General features: G+C 39.5%; 1 pseudogene; it reads right to left on the bottom strand.

Annotated features, from left to right (window-relative positions):
- Positions 1-6,338: 6,338 nt before the first annotated feature.
- Positions 6,339-6,457, bottom strand: LOC127490809 (5S ribosomal RNA; annotated as a pseudogene).
- Positions 6,458-6,688: the final 231 nt, after the last annotated feature.

Genomic DNA, 6,688 nt, shown 5'->3' with positions numbered 1-6,688 from the left:
CCTCCTCCTTTCTTTCCTATTAAATAAGTGCTCTTCAAAATTGTTGGAAATATCCATCTTATTCATTCTTGGAAACTGTGAAGGTCAAAGCTAGATAACTTGCAAAAATGGCCACTGATCACTAAAAAACACCTCAATATTATCCACCAATATAAACAAAAATAACCTAATGTACTTTCAACACTGGTAAAGTCAAGAAAGGCCTCATTTATATGACAACTCAATAAAAATTACCAAAAACCAATTTAAAACTTTACTAAATTGAGAGAATAAACTCCAGCTCACAGGCATAGGAAAGCCTTGTAACAGGAGGTAGATGGATATCATCTTGAAGGGTAGTACTAACTCCCCTATGTGGAGGGTAAGGCTGGGGAGAAAGAGGGAAATCAAAGGAGCAAGGAGGGGAGGAGCAGTGGAGTGGGCTAGCATAGATTCTTAAAACTGTATGTATGAAATTGGCAAACAAACAAGCTGTCTGCACATTAATGTTTATTGCAGCTCAATTCACAATAGCTAAGACCTGGAACCAACCCAAATGCCCATCAACAGTAGACTGGATAAAGAAATTATGGGACATGTACTCTATAGAATACTATACAGCAGTCAAAAACAACGAAATCCGGTCATTTGCAACAAGATGGAGGAATCTGGAAAACATTCTGCTGAGTGAATTAAGCCAGTCCCAAAGGGACAAATAGCATATGTTCTCCCTGATCGGCAACAACTAACTGAGCACCAAAGGGGAAAACCTGTTGAAGTGCAATGGACACTATGAGAAACAGTGACTTGATCAGCTCTTGTTCTGACTGTTGATGTACAATGTAATACTTTATCCATTTTAGTATTTTCTCTTTGTTTTGTTCTAGTACTGTTGGTTGAACTCTGTGATTAACACACAATTATTCTTAGGTGTTTAAATTTTAACTGAAAAGAGATCCCTGTTAAATATAAGAGTAGAAATAAGAGAGAGAGGAGATGTACAATTCGGGACATGCTCAATTGGACTTGCCCCAAATGGTGGAGTTAGAATCATGCCAGGGGATCCCAATACAATCCCATCAAGGTGGCATGTACCAATGCTATCTCACTAGTCCAAGTGATCAATTTCAGTTCACAATTGATCACACTGATAGGTCTAAGAGTCAAAGAGATCACACAAACAAGTCTAGTGTCTGCTAATACTAGCTGATAGAATAAAAAAGGGAGAGAACGATCCATCATGGGAAACAGGATACACAGCAGACTCATAGAATGGCAGATGTCCTAAACAGCACTCTGGCCTCAGAATCAGCCCTTAAGGCATTCTGATCTGGCTGAAGAGCCCATGAGAGTATTTCAGGCAAGGAAAGCCAAGACACCCTGGAAAAAAAAAAAAAGAAGAAGAAGAAGAAGAAGAAGACCTAAAAGGAAGATCTCTGCGAGTGAGATCCCAGTGGAAAGAACGGGGCCATCAAAGAAGGAGGTACCTTTCTCTGAAGGGAGGAGAGAACTTCCACTTTGACTATGACCCTGTCTGAATAAGATCGAAATTGGCGAACTCAAAAGGCTTCCCTAGCCTTGGAAACTCATGACTAGAGCCTAGGGAGATTACTGACACCATAAACAAGAGTGTCAAATTGTTAAGTCAACAACAGGAGTCATTGTGTACTTATTTCTCATGTGGGATCTGTCCTTAGTGTGTTGTCCAATGTGAAGTAATGCTATAACTAGTACTCAAATAGTACTTTACACTTTATGTTCTGTGTGGGTGCAAACTGATGAAATCTTTACCTAATATATATTAAATCGATCATCTCTATGTAAAGATAATTGCAAATGAATCTTGATGTGAATGGAATGGGAGAGGGAGCGGGAGATGGGAGGAGTGTGAGTGGGAGGGAAATTATGGTGGGGGGGAAGCCATTGTAATCCATTAACTGTACTTTGAAAATTTATATTTACTAAATAAAAAATAAATAAATAAACTACATGTATGAAATTTGTTTCCTTTATATAAATAAAAAGAAGGAGAGGGGAAAAGGAGAACCTTTCTAACCAAAGTTAGCTTTGGGAAGCAACTGGAGAGAATAACATGAAATTCGGGAAATCTACCATAGCCCCTTAGATAAGGGTGTGGCTACAGTATTTGCATGCAAGGGTCACATCCTGGGGCATGGTTTGAGCAGCACAAAAACTGAAATGGAGCTTTACCAACTGAAAACATCCACAACTACTCACGAAATGGGCAAGCAGCTGGTGAGACTAAAGGCAAAACCACGCCATGTTGGCTCCCAGTGCCTCGTAGAGTATGCCTCTGCTAATTGGAAGGCAAGTAATAAAACAGAGGTCCATTTTCTAAGTATGTATGCTATCACTTTTCTTCTGTTTAAGAGACTCTAACTTATATCTTTCTCACTTCAAATGAATTACAATGTTTTTCTTTCATAAATTTGTAGTAGTAGATAGTTGTTTCTCAATTAACTTTCATGAAATTTAAAACTAACAATACTGTGTTTCCCTCCAGTTTTTAAAATTATATTGCCTGTGAAAATAAGGTCTATAACTACAAGTTTACCTAACTGCTAGTGAAAAACATAACTACTAGTATCTATTATAAAACAATTAAATCAATCAAGATTAATGTGTTCAAACATCAGAAGATCTCCAGAAATGTGAGGAAGAGGAGGAAGAGGAAGAAGAAGTTGAAAAATGAGAAGGAGAGAGGAAAGAGAAGAAGATGTCAAAAAAAGAAGACGACTAAGCAAAGTTATCTGAACAAATGAACACTGATCGGTATTCTAATTCTGGAATCAGGTGATAACTTTTTTAAAATACTCATTCAAATTCTCAGTGAAACTTTAAAACATAGTATGTTTTTAAAGTACACTGCTGTAAGAAAAAACTCAGGAGAACAATACTTTTTAGTAATTATAAAAATGATTGACAGAACATATAAATCAATAAAAATGATTAGCAGAAGCAGCATTTCTCTGAAAACCAAGTCTGTGAATCAAAACTTGAAAAGTTCTTCCAGAAAAGAATTACCATCTTAGAATTATGTATGCTATGTCAAATTATCATTCATGTATGAAAGAAAACATTTGTTTCATAAATGAATGGATGGATGACTCACAGGTATAAGGCATCACAAACCTATGACAATTGTGAGCACTGGTAGCATTTATCCCCTCATGTAGGACTGGCAGTGCTAACGTCTGAAATAAGCAGTGCTGTGTCAGAACTGTGCTGATGGCAATGAAGCTGGTCAGAAATGCCAGAGAATCCATGCCTCCTACCTTTCTTGTCGACTTCAACCAATAAATGAAGAGAGAAGGGTGGGTAAATATGCCACCATTACTTTGGGGATAAGATAACTCCAAATTGTTTTCCACACTGATTCCCGAAAGTTTTTCAGATGAATGAAGCTCCAACTGCTCACAATGCTAATCTGCTGGCTAACCTATCCTTGTGACTCTACATTGGTAGATCAATAGATTAAAACCATATACTTGGGGCCGGTGCTGTGCACGGTAGATTAATCCTCCACCTGCAGTGCTGGCATCTTAAATGGGCATCGGTTCTAGTCCTGGCTGCTCCTCTTCCAATCCAGCTCTCTGCTATGGCCTGGGAAAGCAGCAGAAGATAGCCCAAATGCTTGGGCCCCTGCACCCACATGGAGACCTGTAAGAAGCTCCTGACACCTGGTTTCAGATCAGCACAGCTCCTGCAGTTGCAGCCATTCGGCGGGGGTGAACCAGCAGAAAGAAGACCTCTCTCTCTGTCTCTCACTCTCAATGTCTGTAACTCTACCACTCAAATAAATAAAATAAAATCTTTTAAAAAATATATACTCACATTTATTTATATAGATGATAAAACAGTGCTGAACTTAACATATATATTTAGTATTATGGATTTCCTGAATGTAATTCTGAATGAGAGAAAAAAGAGAGTATCATTATTCTTCATGGTGAATTAGAGACATTTCTATGAAAGTCAGATATTAAAACAAGAATATTTGCTTTAACATCCATTACTTGGCATTACTCTCAATTCTCTAGTCAAATACAATTAATTAAGAAGATGGAAGAGGGTTAATATAGGAAAGCAAGCCAGCAAATTAGCATGATTTGTAAGTGATAGGATTACCTACAGCCAAAAAAAGGCAAAAGAAGCAACTGAGGGGCCTGCACTGTGGTGGAGCGGGTAAAGCTGCCCTCTGCAGTGCCAGCATCCCATGTGGGCACATGTTCAAGTCCCAGCTGCTCCACTTCCCATCCAGCTCTCTGCCATGGCCTGGGAAAGCAGTAGAGGATGGGCCCAAGTCCTTGGGCCCCTGCACCTGCATGGGAGACCTGGAGGAAGCTCCTGGCTCCTGGCTTCAGATCAGCACGGCTCTGGCCTATGCAACCAGTTGGGGAGTGAACCAGCGGATCACTCTCTCTATCTGCCTCTCCTTCTCTCTGTGTGTAACTCTGACATTCAAATAAATAAATAAATCTTTAAAAAAAAGAACCGACTGAAAAACATTGAAATCTATAGGAAAGTATAATAAGTAATTGAATTATAGTATTAACACACAAAAAATCAGGAAATTCTTTTTTTAAGCTTTTATTTAGTAAATATAATTTTCCCAAGTACAGTTTATGGACTACAATGGCTTTTCCCCCATAACTTCCCTCCCACCCACACCCCTCCCATCTCCCGCTCCCTCTCCCATTCCATTCACATCAAGATTCATTTGCAATTATCTTTACATAGAGATGATCGATTTAGTATATATTAGGTAAAGATTTCACCAGTTTGCACCCACACAGAACATAAAGTGTAAAGTACTATTTGAGTACTAGTTATAGCATTAATTCACATTGGACAACACATTAAGGACAGAGATCCCACACGAGGAGTAAGTGCACAGTGACTCCTGTTGTTGACTTAACAATTGACACTCTTGTTTATGGCGTCAGAAAGCTCCCTAGGCTCTAGTCATGAGTTTACAAGGCTATGGAGGCCTTTTGAGTTCGCTGACTTCGATCTTATTTAGACAAGGTCATAGTCAAAATGGAAGTTCTCTCCTCCCTTCAGAGAAAGGTACCTCCTTCTTTGATGGCCCATTCTTTCTACTGTGATGTAACTTGCAGAGGTCTTTCATTAGTTTTTTTGTTTGTTTGTTTGTTTGTTTGTTTTTTGCCAGAGTGTCTTGACTTTCCTTGCCTAAAATACTCTCATGGGCTCTTCAGCCAGATCGGAATGCCTTAAGGGCTGATTCTGAGGCCAGAGTGCTGTTTAGGACATCTGCCATTCTATGAGTCTGCTGTGTATCCCACTTCCCATGTTGGATTGTTCTCTCCCTTTTTTATTCTATCAGTTAGTAAAATCAGGAAATTATAAACATTAGGAGGCCGGCGCCGCGGCTCACTAGGCTAATCCTCTGCCTTGCAGCGCCGGCACACCGGGTTCTAATCCCGGTCGGGGCACCAGATTCTGTCTCGGTTGCCCCTCCTCCAGGCCAGCTCTCTGCTGTGGCCAGGGAATGCAGTGGAGGATGGCCCAAGTCCTTGGGCCCTGCACCCCATGGGAGACCAGGATAAGTACCTGGCTCCTGCCTTCGGATCAGCGCGGTGCACCAGCCGTGGCAGCCATTGGAGGGTGAACCAACAGCAAAGGAAGACCTTTCTCTCTGTCTCTCTCTCTCTCACTATCCACTCTGACTGTCAAAAAAATAAAAATAAAAAATAAAAAATAAACATTAGGTAAATCATTAGTGTTAGAATGGAACAGTGCTCCTCACAGCTCTATTAAAATAAAAACTATATTATTTTTAGAGTAAACCTAAAAAAATTACGTATAACTCATGAAAGAAAAAACCATAAGAATTATTTTAGCCCATTAAAAAAAAAACTCACATTCACTTCTTCAGTCCTTAAATGGTCACAATGGCCAGGGCTGGGCTAAATTGAAGCCAGGAGCCTAGAACTCCGCCTGGATGACAGGGGTCCAAGCACTTAGGCCTTCTTCTGCTGCTTTCCCAAGCACCTTAGCCTGGATTTGTTGAGAAGCAGAGCAGCCAGGATTCTAAATGTTGCTCTGATATGGGATGCTGCCTTGCAGATGGTGGCTTAACTCACTGGGCCAAAGGGCTGGAGACTGTCATTTAATTTTTACAGTGACTTGTATTGCCAATATAATATTCTCCATTTTGAAACAAAAATGATTAAGATATACAAAATTTTAATATTTTGGAAAAAGTCATGGTGATTTAATTTTTATTCTTCATTAACCTTCCAGTAAAATCACTTGTCTAAATAAATTTTTACATCACCCATTTGTAGCCACAAAATAGGGGATTATTTTAAACAAGCCTACAGCACCCAGTATTCCCAGGCAGTCTCCTATCCAAGTACTAACCAGGCCCTACTCTGCTTAGCTTCCAAGATCAGCCAAAATTGGGCGTGTTCAGGGTGGTGTGGCCATAGACAATAGGGGGTTATTTTAAAGAGGGACTTTAAGCAAACGCATATTTTTTTATATTGGATCCACAATACAGATGAGTTTTAATATTTTTTTATTTATATAAAATGAACGAATTTCATATAGCAGCACAATGATACTTCCCCACTTTGACCTCCCCCAACCCATGTTCCCAACCTTCTTTCCCTTACTTTCTGATTTTTTCTTTCAATTTTTACAAAGACATACTTTCAGTTTA

This window comes from Oryctolagus cuniculus, chromosome 6 (assembly GCF_964237555.1).
Source record: "Oryctolagus cuniculus chromosome 6, mOryCun1.1, whole genome shotgun sequence".
Taxonomy (NCBI): Eukaryota; Metazoa; Chordata; class Mammalia; order Lagomorpha; family Leporidae; genus Oryctolagus; species Oryctolagus cuniculus.
The sequence above is the reverse complement of the archived record's forward strand: the minus strand, read 5'-3'. Positions and strand labels throughout refer to the sequence as shown.